The following is a 16,898-nucleotide window of genomic DNA, read 5'->3' as shown; positions in this document are numbered from 1 at the left end:
TTTTCTTGAAACTTCGGTTCTTATCTTGAAAGCCGAAACAATAATGGCTCATCTCAACCAAGAGCCTTCTATATTAAAGTGATCTGATTGCTGCACTATTAAGCTTTCAGAGCACTGAAGCAGTGCTGTAAGTTTTTTACACTTTATCTTTTGTCCTTGTAAATTACTAATATCTCCTTATCGTTTAGAGTTTTTTTTTTAATGCAAGGAATGGTGGAAGATGATTTGCCCTTTGTTTGTTTGTTTTTTGTCCTTGCCTGACGGCTTTTATGAAAGACTTGAAAATCAAATTAATCCAACAACAGCAGCTGCCCACACAGACCTTTGACAAGGAAATGTTCTGTAGATGGATCTGTGGGGGTGGAAAGCAGAGCTGTTTCCTGTGGACAGTTTCTGAGCATTGTTGAAGCTTTATTCCATATAATTAATGAGGTATTGAAAGGTGTTCATTTCCAGTAGTAGGATGTATGAACATAGACTTTCTAGATATAGTCACTGAATAGACATAGACATAAAACCTATTTCTATCAACTTGTGTTGGATTTTCTCTTAATGGACTAGTATTTAAATGAGAAATTATCCTTTTTTTAAAAAAATCCCATTTATATCCCGCCCTTCTCCGAAGACTCAGGGCGGCTTACAATCTAAGCACAAATCAATGTGCTTAGCAATAGCCTTCATTCTATGTATATGCCTGCTTATTAGGGCTTTCGGCCAAGCGGCATTATTACAAAGTCAGCTTATTGCCCCCAACAATCTGGGTCCTCATTTTATCTACCTCGGAAGGATGGAAGGCTGAGTCAACCTTGAGCCTGGTGGGATGCGAACCTGCACTAATTGCAGGCAGCTGGTGTTACTTAAGGAGGCATTAGCCCACTGCTCCATCAAGGCTCCATCTTCTGCATTGTCAGAAAGGAGAACATGTATAATTTTATTGCAAAAAGAAATATGATGTTTCCTATGATGTACACTATTTTTTCCTTTCTTCTGAATACTAGTTGTTCAATTTCATAGAGGAGGAGGGGGGGAAACTGCCCTAGAAAGCCTTAGGAAGCAATTTTCTGAAGTCTGCCATCTACTGATTGTTGTTAAGGTGCAGTAAAGGTAGGCACGGATGAACAAAATTTACCTCCACATACTTCATGATTGAAGATGAGGCTATACTCAATCATTTAGAGTATAAAGGGATCAGGCTGTAAGAGTTTGGCAAAAACATTTATTCAACTGACCAAATGATAAGATGTTGACATGCAGTCTGGAAGAGGAGAGGATCTGGGTAGAGAAAAAGCAGCAGCTAAAATGGAGATTAGAGATTAGAAAAGGGTTTAGTGGACAGGTTTGTACATATTCCATTTGTTTGATGTTTGGACATATTTTCAGAGAGTTGAGCAACATTTTATTCCATGTATACTTACATGGAGGCTTTATAAGAGCTTGGACATTTTCTTTAATTTAAAAGTTAATTTAGGTTTGTTTTTTTTTAAAAGGCCAGCAGAGCAACAACACTGGGCTCTTTGAAAAGAGAAAATTCTTTCCCAGTACTATCTGGAAAGTCCATTTTATCACACAATAGTAAAAATGTAAAGCAGTTTACACGGTTTGGGCTTCCTTCCAAGAGCAAGATAGGCAAGTGTGTCTTTTTCTTTCTGTTTTTTTCCCCAGCACCCACAAACCTGGAATACTGGATGCCTCAGTGAATATGTCCTGCATAGGAGAAAAGAAAATTCACAGGGTGTGAAATATGTGCTTTTCTGGCCTCTTCCACAAGGCTGTGACAATGTGCTTTCCCTCCTTCTTCAATCTAGAACAAGGGTAGGCAACCTTGGCTCTTTTATGACTCCTGGACTTCAACTCCCAGAATTCCTGAGCCAGCTGGCTCAGGAATTCTGGGAGTTGAAGTCCACGAGTCATAAAAGAGCCAAGGTTGCCTACCCCTGATCTAGAAGTATGTAGCGGCAAATTGTGCTGGTCCATAGTCTACCTTTGCTGGACCTCAGCAGCCTTTGGGAAACTGCTTTGTAAGGCTTTCTAGGGAGAATTGACATGCCAAACATCTGTCAAGCAGCTCCCTCCCTCTCTTCCCCTCCCCTCCCAATTGGTCTGCCTGAGTAATCTGAAGAGCTGCTTTGAAATACGCCCTGAACCAGGGAACTCTCAGTGCTTTTGTGCCTCTCAATCTTTTTCTCTTTTCTTCATCTTGAAGCCGATTTCCCCCTTGAATCTTTTTCTCCAGCAAAAATCTCTTCTCTCATATTTCACAACTGGGTGTACGTGATGCTTTCCATACTTTATATTTCCTTAGCACACACGTGCATGCAAATGGACACACACATGCTCACATCCTATACACAAATGTCAAACAGCAGAATCCCTTGATTAATAACTCTATCAAACTCCTGGTGGTTCCATATTCCAAGATAGAGAGAAGAGGGTCAGGTGTTTGGTCTCTCTTGCAATCGAAGGACCCAAAATATAACACTATACATGTAGGCCTCTACGTATGACAGTTCATTTAGTGACTGAAGTTACAAAGGCACTGAAAAAGTGACTTATGACTATTCTTCACACTTACGACCGTTGCAGCATCCCCATGGTCACATGATCAAAATTCAGACACTTGGCAACACTTGGTTACACTACTGCCCCAGGGGTCATGTCATCATCTTTGTGACCTTTTGAGAGGCAGGGTCAATGAGGAAGCCAGATTCACTTAACAATCATGTGACTAACTTAATAATTGCAGTGATTCATTTAACAACTGTGGCTAGAAAGGTCCTAAAATGGGGCAAAGTTCACTTAACAAACATCTCACTTAGCAACAGAATTTTTGGGGTCAATAGGTCATAAGTATCATAAGCGGACATAAGTCGAGGACTATCTGTAGTTCAACTGAAGTATTATATTCTTCTATATGCTGGCAAGTAGTTCTTCATTTAGGAGATAACCAAAAACATCAATTACTTAAATTATCCTCTATTTTATTGGAAGCAAACCCTATCCTTACACACATTTATTTATTTTATTTTAATTCCATTTATATCCCATCCTTCTCCGAAGACTCAAGGCGGCTTACAAGCTTAGCAGTAGCCTTCATTCTATGTATATGCCTGCTTATTAGGGCTTTCACACACACACACACCCAAGCGGCATTATTACAAAGTCAGCTTAATTGCCCCCAACAATCTGGGTCCTCACACATCCACACACACTTAAACAAATGTGTTTTATTTGTACCTGACCAAAGCAGTTTCACTTCTTTCTGATTCACATACCTGAATAGGAACTTGGAGCGATCATGTAAGGTTTCTATAACCCAAAGTATTATGAGTGGACTAGTGGGTGTGAGCATAAATAGGAAGCATAAATAAATATAAATGGGGCAGAAGTGTAGCAAATAAAAAGAATAAAAAATGCAATCACGCTTGCAACATCTGGAATGTAACATTGGTTCCAAGTCCCTTTTTATTAAGACCAAATAACAAGTGATAAACAAAAACAAAATGAAACAGAAAAGAATTCAGGCTTTCTACTTCAAAGTATTATAAAGAAAGGTCATGGACAAATGCCAGTTGGACGAATAGTTCAGTTTAGAGCACTTGAAAGAGTTAAATTACAGTAGAAATGTGGAATTTTGATATCCCCAAAAAAGTCATTTGGGAAAGCTGTTTTTTTTCTAAGAGCTTGAATAGCAATTTACAAATATCTATAAATACACATATCAGGAGTTCTAACTTCCATGAAAATAAACTCCAGTAAATTGGGCTGACCCAACGAAAACTGTGGCAAGGACTATAGTTAATTTTTTTTTATTTCTAAACGAACAGACTTTCTTAAAATAGCCATAATGGGAGAAAATGACTAATCTGTGTTTTGCTCTTCCTTTTTTCTTCGTGCTGCTATATTTATCCCTTGCATTACATGGTTACTTCCTTTGTGATGAAGGGAGAAAGATGGGAAGAAAGGGGGAAAGGAATGCAGCGGTAGAAGTAAAGGGCAATTCAGTTTAAAACAGTACAGGCAGTCCTCGACTTACAACAGTTCATTTTTAGTGACCATTTGAAGTTGCAATGGCACTGAAGAAAGTGACTTATGACCACACTTCATACTTATGACCATTGCAGCACTCCCAGGGTCACATGATTTACATGTGGACGATTGGCAACTGGTTCATATTTATGACGGTTGCAACCTTCTGACCAGCAAAGTTGACAGGGAAGCCAGATTCACTTAACAACCGTGTCACTAGCTTAACAACTGCAGTAATTCACTTAACAAATGTGGCAAGAAAGGTCGTAAAATGGGGCAAAACTCACTTAACAAATTTCTCGCTTAGCAACATAAATTCTGGGCTCAATTGTGGCCGTAAGTCAAAGATTACCTGTATTAAATAAAATTGTTGAATGCAAAGTTGTTGGGTTCTTTTTTTGTCATTCTGTTTTCTCTGGAAAGATGTTTTCTGCAAATTCAAAATAAGGTAGGTTAGGGAGAGGGGAGGGTTTACGGTTTTGGTTGGATTCTGGGGGGTGTCCACCATCCGCTGGTCAGACCAGGCCTGGAATAGATCATGGTCGGACGGGGCTTGGGTGGGTTGCCTCCAGGGCGCCGGAGCGGGGTGTGGGACTACCTATTCCCACGACGTTAGGGAATGGCAGCAGGTGTTCGAAAAGAGGGCCACATCAACATTCGAGAGTGCGTCCCCGCTGTCTTCAAGCGGTGATGCGCTCTGACCCTCTGGTTTTGTCCCGTGGTCCTGGGAATGGGGATGTGCAGCCACCTGAACTCAGGCTGGTGTATTTTAATGCCAGGTCCGTAGTCAATAAGGCTCCTCTCATCCGTGATTTGGTTGAGGAGGAGAGTGCGGACCTGGCTTGCATTACGGAGACCTGGTTGGGCCCAGAGGGAGGTGTCCCTCTGGTTGACATTTGCCCTCTGGGTTTCTGGGTGCTTCACCAGCCTTGGGCTCTGGGTAGGGGCGGGGGTGTGGCAGTAGTTGTGAGGGAGACCCTATGTCCGCAGGAGGCCACCATTGTCCAAATAGCCGGGTATGAGTCTCTCCTCATGAGATGCAGCCCTAAGGCTCGGTTGGGCTTGCTGCTGGTGTACCTTTCACCTAGTCGCATAGCAGCAGCCCTGCCTGAGCTTCTCGACATACTCTCGGGGTTGGTGATTGAGTTCCCCAGATTTTTAATTTTGGGTGACTTTAATCTACCATCCCTGGGGGGATCATCTGAGTTAGCTTGGGAGTTCATGGCTTCCATGATGGCCATGGACCTGATGCAAGTAATTCAGGACCCGACTCATGGGGGGGTGTCACACGCTCGATTTGATTTTTCTATCTGGCCGGTGGTTAGATGATCTGGGTGGGGGTTCTCCAACTGTTATGCCCCTGTCATGGACTGATCATCATCTCCTGCGGCTGGTCTTCCATTTTGCCAATCCCCGTCGTGGGGTTGTTGAACCAACTAGATGGTTCCGTCCCAGGCGCTTAATGGACCCTGAGCGGTTCGAGGCAGCGCTTGGGTCCCCACCTGCCGCCCTAGTTTACAGCTCGGCCGAGGCCTTAGTGGAGGCCTGGAAAAAGGCTGCCATGGAGGCACTTGATCAAGTTGTACCCATGCGGCCCCTGACCTGGTGCAGATCCCAGTGGGCTCCGTGGTTTTCCACGGAGCTCCGGGAAATGAAGCGTCGGAGACAGGGCCTAGAGAGCTGTTGGAGGTCCAGCCAGTCTGAATCTGACCGATTGCGACTAAGATCCTTCACAAGGTCTTATCTCGTGGCAATGAGGATGGCAAGGTCTAACTACTTTGCCACCCTCATCGCGTCCGCAGAGAATCACCCGGCCGCCCTGTTCAACGTGACTCGCTCCCTCCTGAATTGGGAGGTGAGGGAGGAGCCCTTGCAGGGTCGTGCCGAGGAGTTTAGCCAGCATCTGTCGGACAAAATCGCTCGGATCCGGACCGATTTGGACTCCGACTGGGCAGAGTCTGATGGTGAGAACATGGGTGGTCTTGTCGATGTCATCTGGGAGGAGTTCGATCTTGTGACTCCAGAAGAGGTGGACAGGATTATGGGGAGGCTGAGCTCCACCACGTGTTTATTGGACCCGTGCCCCTCCTGGATGGGATATTTGGCTCGGGAGGGGACACGAGGCTGGCTCCAGGCAGTGATAACTGCTTCTTTGAGTGAGGGTAGTTTTCCCGCCGCCTTGAAGGAGGCGGTGGTGAGACCCCTCCTCAAGAAGCCTGCCCTGGACCCAGCTGTGTTAAACGACTATCGTCCGGTCTCCAACCTTCGCTTTCTTGCGAAGGTTGTCGAGAGTGTGGTGGCGCAGCAGCTTCCTTTGTTCCTGGAGGAAGCTGATTATCTAGACCCATACCAATTGGGCTTCAGGCCTGGGTACAGCACAGAGACGGCATTGGTCGCGCTGGTGAATGATCTCTGGCGGGCTCGGGACAGGGGTTGTTCCTTCTTTCCTAGTCCTATTAGACCTCTCAGCGGCTTTTGATACCATCAACCATGGTATCTTACTGCGGCGTCTTCGGGAATTTGGAGTGGGAGGCACCGGCCTCGAGGCCTCTCATTTGTGGAGTCCCTCAGGGGTCGGTCCTCTCGCCTCTCCTGTTCAACATCTATATGAAGCCGCTGGGTGAGATCATTCATGGCTTTGGGGTTGGGTATCATCAATATGCGGATGATACCCAGCTTTTTATTTCTACCCCAAACCACCCCAGTGATGCCCTCGACGTGATGTCCCGATGCCTGGAGGCGGTTCGGGTCTGGATGGGGAGGAACAGGCTTCGGCTCAACCCTGACAAGACTGAGTGGCTGTGTGTGCCGGCGTCTCGGGAAACTCAGATTGTCCCACCGTTAACTATGGGGGGTGAGATATTACCCCCCGTAGATAGGGCTCGCAACTTGGGTGTCCTCCTAGACTCACAGCTCTCTTTGGAAGATCATATAGGAGCTGTGACTAGGGGGGCCTTCGCCCAGGTTTGCCTGGTGCGCCAGTTTCGGCCCTATCTGGACCGGGATGCCTTGTGCACAGTCACTCAAGCACTCGTGACCTCCCGTTTGGACTACTGCAGCGCTCTCTACATGGGGCTGCCCTTGAAGACTACTCGGAGGCTCCAACTGGTGCAGAATGCAGCCGCGCGAGTTGTGGTGGGGGTGTCCCGATACTCCCATGTAACACCTCTACTCCGTGAGCTGCATTGGCTTCCAGTTGTCCTCTGAGTGAGATTCAAGGTGCTGGTTATGACCTATAAAGCCCGGGTTACTTACGGGAGCACCTGCGGCCGGCATCAACTTCCCTTTGTCCAGTGTGCTCCCACAGAGAGGGCCTCCTTAGGGTGCCGTCGGTCAAAGAGTGTCGACTGGCAGCCCCCAGGGGGAGGGCGTTCTCTGTGGGCGTGCCAGACCTGTGGAACCGTTTACCGGTGGAGCTCCGGATGGCTCCCGACCTGCGCTCCTTCCGACGTGACCTTAAAACATATTTATTTGAACAAGCCGGCCTGGTCTGATGGGTCTAGGGGTATTTTAATGTTATTGTTTTTATGTATTGAATCGGGCTGTAATATTTAATATTTTTTTTAATTTTTATATGTTATATTTTATTGTATTGCCCTGTACACCGCCCTGAGTCCTTCGGGAGAAGGGTGGTATAGAAATTAAATTATTATTATTATTATTATTATTATTATTATTATTATTATTATTATTATTATTATTATTATTATTATTATTATTATTATTATTATTATTATATTTTCCCCTTACTGACATTCAAAAATAGAGACACATGGCTAAGAATCCAACAAGGATTAGGGTTAGATTTCCATGAATTTGAATACCAAAATAGACATTTCCAATGGATTTGTTGTATGTCAGAGGAAGGAAGGAAGGAAGGAAGGAAGGAAGGAAGGAAGGAAGGAAGGAAGGAAGGAAGGAAGGAAGGAAGGAAGGAAGGAAGGAAGGAAGATAAATAAATAACTTAGAAAAAGAATAAAAGAAATAAATGCTGTCCACCTAAGAGCACATATACATGTCCAATGACATAGCCCACAATTTCATTTATCCAGACAAGCCCCTTTTATCTTTTTTTCCAAGTTCTTCCTTCCTTCCTTCCTCCCTCTGACACACGACAAATACATTGGAAATGTCTATTTTGCTATTCAAATTCATGGAATTCTAACCCTAACCCTTGCTGGATTCTTAGCCCTGTGTCTCTAGTTTTGAATGTCAATAAATGGCTGTTGAGCGAATGTTTTGACAAATACATTTCCCTGCTGAATACTGCAAGGGACTATTGTTATCTACATCTATTGTTATTTATGGTTTTCTAAGTTTTAATTACGTACTTATGTGATATAGTATCAGAGACCTTGAGAACTGAAGCTGATATGAATTTAAAATATAAAAGCTTAATAGTATTGGTTATAGACAAAAAAACCATATGTATAATTTGTGGCACTTTTAGTTTAGCAACAAAACTTTGTTTTTTGGAATGAAACTTCTTGATGTAGCCCAAAAATGGGGTATTGAGGCAAAGGATAGCACATAGTAAACATACGTTTACTTCATCTTGCAAATGTTTCTGATAAAAAAAGATGGACAGTTTAGGATATTCTTTCAGTTAAGCGATCCTGCAGTTAGGCTGTTTAACTAAAATTATTCTGCATCATCTTGGAGAAAATTTAATTTTAGAAATAGCTTTTTTCCATTAGTGGTAAGGAGATCCAAGAAAAACATTTTTTCAGAAACTCAGAATTCTGGCTGGGTTCACATTTTTCCACTGGATTTTGAAGTAACCTAAATCAGTGTTTTGACTTGAATGACATTTTACCATGCACAATCTTTCATACATACAGGGAGAAAAAATAATTGTGCATCATGTTGAAGGCTAGAAAACAATGTTGTTAAAACTAGATAAACATCATTCTAAAAGTGATGCTCATCTTGTCTGATGAATAATAAATCATTTATTTTCTGGCCACCAGAAAGTTACAGGACAGAAGATCATTGAAATGAACATTTGACTTTAGAGTAAGTGTACATAAATAGTGTACAATTCTGTATAGAAAGGACATAAAAGAATACACACTATTCCAAGAAATATATTACCATCCAACAGGTACTAAATTAATCCCCTGACTTTGGAGCTTATCTTTAATGCCAGTTTATTAAAAGAAGGAAGAAGAAAAAGAGTGTATATGCAGCTGTAGAAACTGACAGCAAGGTTTTTCGAATGAACTGGCTCTTACATCGCTTGCTTTGCTGTTTGTATTTTGGGCTGCATCAGATGTTTTCTGGAATGGAGAGTTCCTTCTTTGATCCAACCCAACACAGGGCTTTCGTGTTCACCTATGGAAGTAAAAACTTGAACTTGTTTGCATAACATCTTTACTGGGTTGGGATTTGACTTTGGAGCAGTAGATCCTATGAACATCATAACATAATCAGTAGCAAACTAGAAGGGATTAGTTTTAGCCTTAAACACCCCCCAAGGCTCCCTTCATCAACTATGTTGTCCAAACAAGGATAAGAAAGAAATATCAGGAAGTGTCAACCTTCCAAACATTTTAGGTTGACCCTATAGAGAAGTCTCTTTCAGATAATAAAATTGTCATACAAGAACTTAAAATAATGTGAACTTTCTTAGCGAGAAATTGACTAGGTTCATAGCAGATAATCAAGCATTAAGCCATTTACAGTTGCCTCTATCTTTTAGAGGCCTGGTAAACGCTGCATACCAAAACCTTGAAATGATGATATTCATGTCAACTTGTTGTTCCTCCCAAATAAGTAGACTTTCTTTCTTAGCAGTAAAGAAAACTGGCAAAAAGAGAAAAGATCACAGCTCAGTGAATGCCTTGCATATAGAAAGACCTAGATTTAATCCAGTATGACAATATAACCGAGCTTCTTATGACTTATCTACTCTGTCAGGTTGCCCCATTGCTAGTATTGTAGCAGGAAAAAAATATGGCATCTAGGTATGTATTCCTATTTTGCTATCCTGCTTTTGTCACTTAAAATGCTGCTGTTAATTTTGCTTGCAGTGATTATTTTCTTTTTCTAAGCTAGTCCCTGCACTTTGATTGGCTACTTTGCAGAGAGAGGAACTCAGCTTATCATTACATCTAATATTTTCTGGAGCTATCACCTTTTCTAATAGTCTTACAATAGTACAATTGTTTTAACAGTTGTCTAGCACAAGAATCTTTGCTGGTTCAAAATGTGGCAAAGCCTGTTTTGAACTGTTATTTTTCTTTTTCTGAGCTATCTACCTTTGTAAGGGTTTTTTTTTTTATTGAAAAGTTTTAAAATACAGTTTTCCTTTAAAAAACCCCCCTTCCCCTGTCCTCCTCCCCCCCTACCTCCCCCCCTCCCCCTCTCCCTCCCCCCCTAGCTCCCCCCCTCCCTCCCCCCTACTTCCCCCCCTCCCCCTTCCCCCCCCTGACTTCCCAGAGCTAAATACAAGGTATATATCTAAAAAAAAATCATAAACAATCATATACTAACAACTATAAACTCTAAAATCCATCACTCTCTAGCTTATATAAGATAAACCAATCCTTAATAATATCAAATATATATATAAAACTAAGATAAAAAGAAAACTAGCGTCATTCATGTTAAAAAAAAAAAACCTTCCTCCACTGTCTATATTTTTCCACAATTCTCTATTTTCTAAACAAATTCACATTTACACACCAGAAACACCTATCCCTATTATCCTAATCAATCTCTAACCAACATAGTCTATAATAGATAATTCTTACACAAATTAACCCACATTAGCCCATAAAGCTTTCTTCCATTTCCTCTGTAGTAAATTTAGTCCATTAGTTCCACTGTTTAACTATAAGTATGTAGTAAGTTTAGTCCATTAGTTCCACTGCTTAACTGTAAGTACGTTATAGAAGTTCCATAGATTTCTGCTAGCCTTATTTTTTAATCTTTTTTGAACGTTTTAAAGCAGCACGCGTCACCCTCTGTTTTCTAGGGTCATCCAAAAGAGTTGTGGCTTGATCTCCTCCTACACCCTTCTCATCTGTTTGTCCATCTTCATCCTCTTGATATTCTCCTTCTCCAGATCCCTCTGCAACTTCCGAAAGTATTGATGGGGTTGCTTTTAAAACATTGTTGTAAAAATCACGCGCTTGCTTCACAGTAACCAAACAATACCTTTTGCCTTCATATGTCAGGCTCAAGCCAACTGGGATCTCCCATCTGAACCTTATATCTCGTTGCTTGAGCTCTTGCACAAGAAATATAAAGTCCTTCCTTCTCTTTAAAATCTTTGGAGGAATTTCTTTTAAAACCAGAACTTCTTGATCAGCAATCACAACTTTAGTATCATAGGCAGCTTGTATAACTTCATCTCTAATTTCCCTTTTTAGAAAATAAACCACCACATCTCTAGGCAGCTTTCTCTGTTTAGCAATCCACGAGTTCACACGAAACACTTTATCCATGCCTTGTTTTATTTCAGATGCTGGCAGGTTCAATACCACCTCAAAAGCCTCTGAGACCAGCTGCTTTAGATCTTCCTTAATATTCTCTTTTAAACCTCTAATTCTAACAGCAAACTGCATCTGATAAAATTGAGCCAGACTCAGTTCGCTATCCATTTTGTCTTTTAACTCTTCAATTTCCAATACTTTTTCTTCTAATATAGCATTCTTTTGAGTCAAATCTTCCACTTTTTCATCTAGATCTTCCACACATTCAGCTACTTTACGCACTGAAGTCAAAATGTCTACCTTCATCTCTCTAAGTTTTTGTTCCATCCTCTCTTCCATTCTCTCCTCCAATTTCTGCAGTTTCTCCTCCATCTGTAGAAATTTAACACCCATTGATTCCAGAATTAACTGGGTATGCTTTTCAAGATCCTTCAATGTCAATACATCAGAAGAATGCAGCGCCTGCAATAATGAATGTTGTTGCACCGGAGAATTTCCAGCACTCCGAAAAGTTCTAGGAGGAGGTTTAGCCGCCATCTTTTACTTACAGTTGTGACGCACTTTCACTTTAAGTTTTAGAAAAAGTCCATCAAGCTCGAGAGTAAAATAAAATAATCCTCTTCATCTTTCCCTCTTGTACCGCTCTGCCTGCTCTTTTCCTTTCATAGTCTTTCCTTCAGGCAGGGATGGTCACAGACGCCTGGCTCTGCTCCATAAAATCCGGAGCAGAGACGCTGGCCAGCTGGGAGCAGCCCAGGCTACGGGGGAGTTCAATCCTTCAGCCGCCCAAGCTCAAAGCTCAGGCGGCCCTGGAGAACTCAACCCCTACCTGGGGGCTCACCCCCTCCTCTTCTCCCGAGGAGGGGGCTTCAGATTCGCCCGAACAGCTGATCGGCGCTGTTTCGGGCGAAAATCACTCAGCTGAGCCGCGGGCAGCCCGGGAAGGCTGTCTCCGGCGCCGCGGAGCCACCGGAAGTCGGGGAGTAAGTGTCATAAGGGTTTTTTTTTAAAATAAGACCAGAAATATAGTTCAATCACGTCCAGTTATTTGAAATAATTCCTTCCCCCTTTTTTTAAAAAAAACAAAAGCAGCTTCAACTAAAACATTTTTTAAAAACCTTGTCCTCTGAAAATTCAACAATTAAGATAGCACTGAGAGCAAAAGGAGAGCCGCACAAGGAAGCTCAAAAAAAACTTATCTCTACCTGGTTGCTCAGCAACACAAAGTTTGACTTAGACAACCATCTTAGATTACTTCTGCCTTTGTATGAACTAAGGCTATAAGGAGAAATTAATTCTTTTTCTGCACTTGAACAAATTCATGCATGAAACAACAAGAAATGTTTTTATGTCTGAAATAGCATAACACATACATTGAGCAATATAAAATTATGTGTGGTAATGCATGCATTAGATATCCCTGTTGAACTTTGATAGAGATAGGGTGTATTAATATATTAATTGAACAGTCACAATTTCTATCACCGACATTAATAAACAATATTGTATTTCATTCCAATTCCTTGCCCTAATAGCAATAGCACTTAGACTTATACTGCCCATTGTGCTTCACAGCACTCTGTGGGCAGTTTAAAATGTCAGCATTATTTGCATATTGCCCCCAACAATCCGGGTCCTCATTTTAACAACCTTGGAAGGATGGAAGGCTGAGTCAACCTTGAGCCCCATCAAGATCAAACTCCAGGCTATGGGCAGAGTTTGCCTGCAATATTGCAACCACTGCACCACCAGGGCTCCCAATACCATATTCTCTTGTGTAGAAGTGTTTTCATTAAATTAGATTTCTCCTATATTGACCTGTTTGACCTAAACAGTGTCTACATCTTTTCCCATTTTTTAAAATGGGAAGAAGAGAAACCAAGTGCGTCTGCTTAAAAGGCACATTTCATCTCTTGCCAGACGAGGGTTCCTGGCACTGGGCCCTCTCCTTTTGATCTTAGTAACTGATCAGGTTCATGGCAGATAATCAAGCCTTAAGCCATTTTAGGATCAAAATCAGCAAACTGGTAGACAGGCAGTGCAGATAAGTCACCCCAATCAAAAATCTAATTGCATCCATTACATTTTCCAGATAATTCTCAAATAAGGTTTCATTTAAAGTATATTGCATCAGCCAAGATAGGTTTTAACTAAGATATAGATAATTGTTGCTTAAGTCTGACTGATTTAGGATGAAATACAGTTGCTGTATTTTGGCAATTATGTAACACTCTCCTTACTACAGTATACTCATTAGTATAATGATGGGACCTTAGGGAGTATTCACAAACTGCTAACTTTTTCTTTCTGCTAAAACAGACGGAACTGGTCACACCTCAATTCCAGATTCCAGTTTTTCCTTTAACAATAATATTTCAATCTTTTCTGGATTTACTTTTAGCTTGCTGTCCCCCGTGCAGTCCATTCTTGAGAATAAGCAATATTCTGGAATGCAGACTGTTTCTTTGGAGTTGGGTGGTAAAGAACAGCAAAACTAGGCACTATCAGCCTTCTGATGGTATCTCCCTCAACAGTCTGAACTACCTTCATCAGCTGTTAAACAATATGAAATACAAGAGACCTTGTGGAACAGCCCCAATAGTGAATAGTAGTCACCCAGTACCACTGTCAACTTTAGAATGAGCATGGTTGCAGCCATCTTTTTCCTTCTCATTCCCAGTTGCCACATAGCATGGAGGGAGGATGTTTGGCAGGTGCTAGACAAAACAGACTTTCTCTCTCAGACTTTCTCTCATAGGAACCAAGGTCATCGGCTGCTCCTGAAACTGCAGGCTGGGCATTTCATGAAAAGCTCACTAATAAGCTGAGTGGGGAAACGTAGTTGCTTGCATAGTTTTCGGGGTGGGATTTCTTAACTCTGTACTGGGGAATTGTCATGCATCTCTTCAGACTTGGTTTCACTTTTGAAGTACCGATACACTGTATTAATAAACATGTTCTTTGAGGAATTTGCAAGCGTCGGAGTTCTGTTTTATTTGTCTCTGTCGATCGGACTGAAACCCCAACAAAATAGTGCCTTCAGATTCCAATCTTTCAAAACAGCTGAAAAGAATACCTTGATCAAAGGAACAGAAGATAATTGAGAACCACCAGAGTTGTGCTCCCCACATCTGTCTTTTATTCAAGCAAGCTTCACTAATAATTAATCCAGATTGAAATTGGTGCATAAAATCAGTTTCATGTAGCTGTATCTAGAACAGAGACATAACACCTTTTCAATCACCTTGCCAAGGAAAAGAATATTTGAGACTCGCCTGTAATTAGAAAAATAATCTGGAACAAGGGAGAGTGTTTTTAACAATGGTCTTATTACTTTACTTTTCAGCTTTTCAGGATATAACACCTGTCTTAAACCTGAGGCCAGGCCCAACCTGGCTGTTTTAATCAATCAGGAAGGGCAAAAGTCAACCATGCAAGTATCTCTGTCCACATCTTTAGAATGTGAGAACAAGGAGAATATTGCTATGGTTAAGGAACAATTGTGTCCTGTTGAAGTGCAAGTGGGACCAAGTCTTGTTTCTGACCATTTATCCTTTAATAACAACTTACAATGTGTTCATATGTTCACCCAGCCATAATTGTCATCAGCACAATTATTTTGAGCCAAAATGTGCAGATGAGTCTAGAATATACTTCAAATCACTAATGGAGAGGTAATTCTTCTCTCTTCTTTCTCATCTCAGCCTTGTTTTGTTGATGTTTTATTGCCATTTTAAATTTGACTTTGTTCCCAAAAAAGGACTATGTATTAAAACATGTTTCTAAAATACATTTCTAATCAACAAGGAGGAAATTTTTTAGATTAACTATATACTTTTTTTCTTGTTCCATTCAAAAGATGACAGGATCATCTATTTTAAAAGTGTCTTTTTCATCAAAGTGTGAAATACAATATAATGGATTGTTTTATTACAGATGTTACAGCTTTGAGGTTTTGCTTTTCTTTGAAATAGGTTTGCGAGGTGTCATCAGAGATCAAATCTGTACTTTAAAGGGTCTATCTTTCTCCTATGCTTAGTTCTTGTTGTTGTTAGTTGTGAAGTCGTGTCTGACCCATCACAACCCCATGGACAATGTTCCTCCAGGGCTTCCTGTCCTCTATCATCTTCTGGAGTCCATTTAACCTCATGCCTAATGCATCATTGACTCCCTCCAGCCACCTCATTCTCTGTCATTCCCTTCTTCTCTTGCCCTCAATCTTTCCCAGCATTAGGCTCTTCTCCAGTGAGTCCTTCCTTCTCATTAGGTGGCCAGAGTATTTGACTTTCAATTGCTTAGTTCTAAACAGTAAGAAAATCCATCTTGGTTGTAGGAGTGATGGAATAAAAGGTAAAGGTAAAGGTTCCCCGCACATGCATGCTAGTCGTTTCCAACTCTAGGGGCCAGTGCTCATCTCTGTTTCAAAGCCAAAGAGCCAGCGCTTGTCCGAGGACGTCTCCGTGGTCATGTGGCCGGCATGACTAGACGCCAAAGGTTCACGGAACGCTGTTACCTTCCCACCGGAGTGGTCCCTATTTTTCTACTTGCATTTTTACGTGCTTTCAAACTGCTAGGTTGGCAGAAGCTGGGACGAGTAACAGGCGCTCACTCTGTTACGTGGCACTCGGGATTCGACCCGCCAAACTGCCAACCATCTGATCAACAAGCTCAGTGAACTAACCCACTGAGCCACCACGTGATGGAATAATGGAAGGGATAATGGTGATGGAAGAAATCTCCCTTAAAACAAGGAGGTCCATTTTTTTCTGTCTCCTACAGGACATTTACAAGTTTATTAGTCACCTGTCAACTTCAACCTTTGCAGCACTAACCTGAAGGTACCAAGCTAGGACATTGCTTGTTGCTTCTATATAAGAACTATAGGGCAGATGTAGGCTGAAGAAGGGATAGAATATCTTCTTAAATATGAGCATCTCATATCAAAGTTCATACTTGCTCTTCCAACTTTTGGTTCAAGTACTTCAATGTAGTCATCAGCATCATTATTTTATATGGTCATAAAATCAAATTTATTTTATTTTTAATCAGATAACATTGCACAGAACATAAAATCTCCCTCCAATTTTATTTATATTGGTGATCAATTGTGTATTTTGGCATTTTTGCCAAACATTTTGCAGAATTTCAAACGAGAACATATTCTTGACATTTGGCAATGTTTCTCTAAATAGGCATGTAATAAATGTTTGGCTCTCAGGAACACCTGGGGATGGGTCATGCATGCTATGGTTCCCTAAGTATTTCATTACTGACCACCACCCCTTCTCCCCCCCACACAGAGAGAGAGAGAGAGAGAGAGAGAGAGACAGACAGACAGACAGACAGACAGACACACACACACACACACACACACACACACACAGAGAGAGAGAGAGAGAGAGAGAGAGAGAGAGAGAGAGAGAGAGAGATTAC

Source organism: Vipera ursinii (assembly GCF_947247035.1).
Source record: "Vipera ursinii genome assembly, chromosome: 5".
Taxonomy (NCBI): domain Eukaryota; kingdom Metazoa; phylum Chordata; class Lepidosauria; order Squamata; family Viperidae; genus Vipera; species Vipera ursinii.
This window is presented reverse-complemented; position numbering follows the sequence as displayed.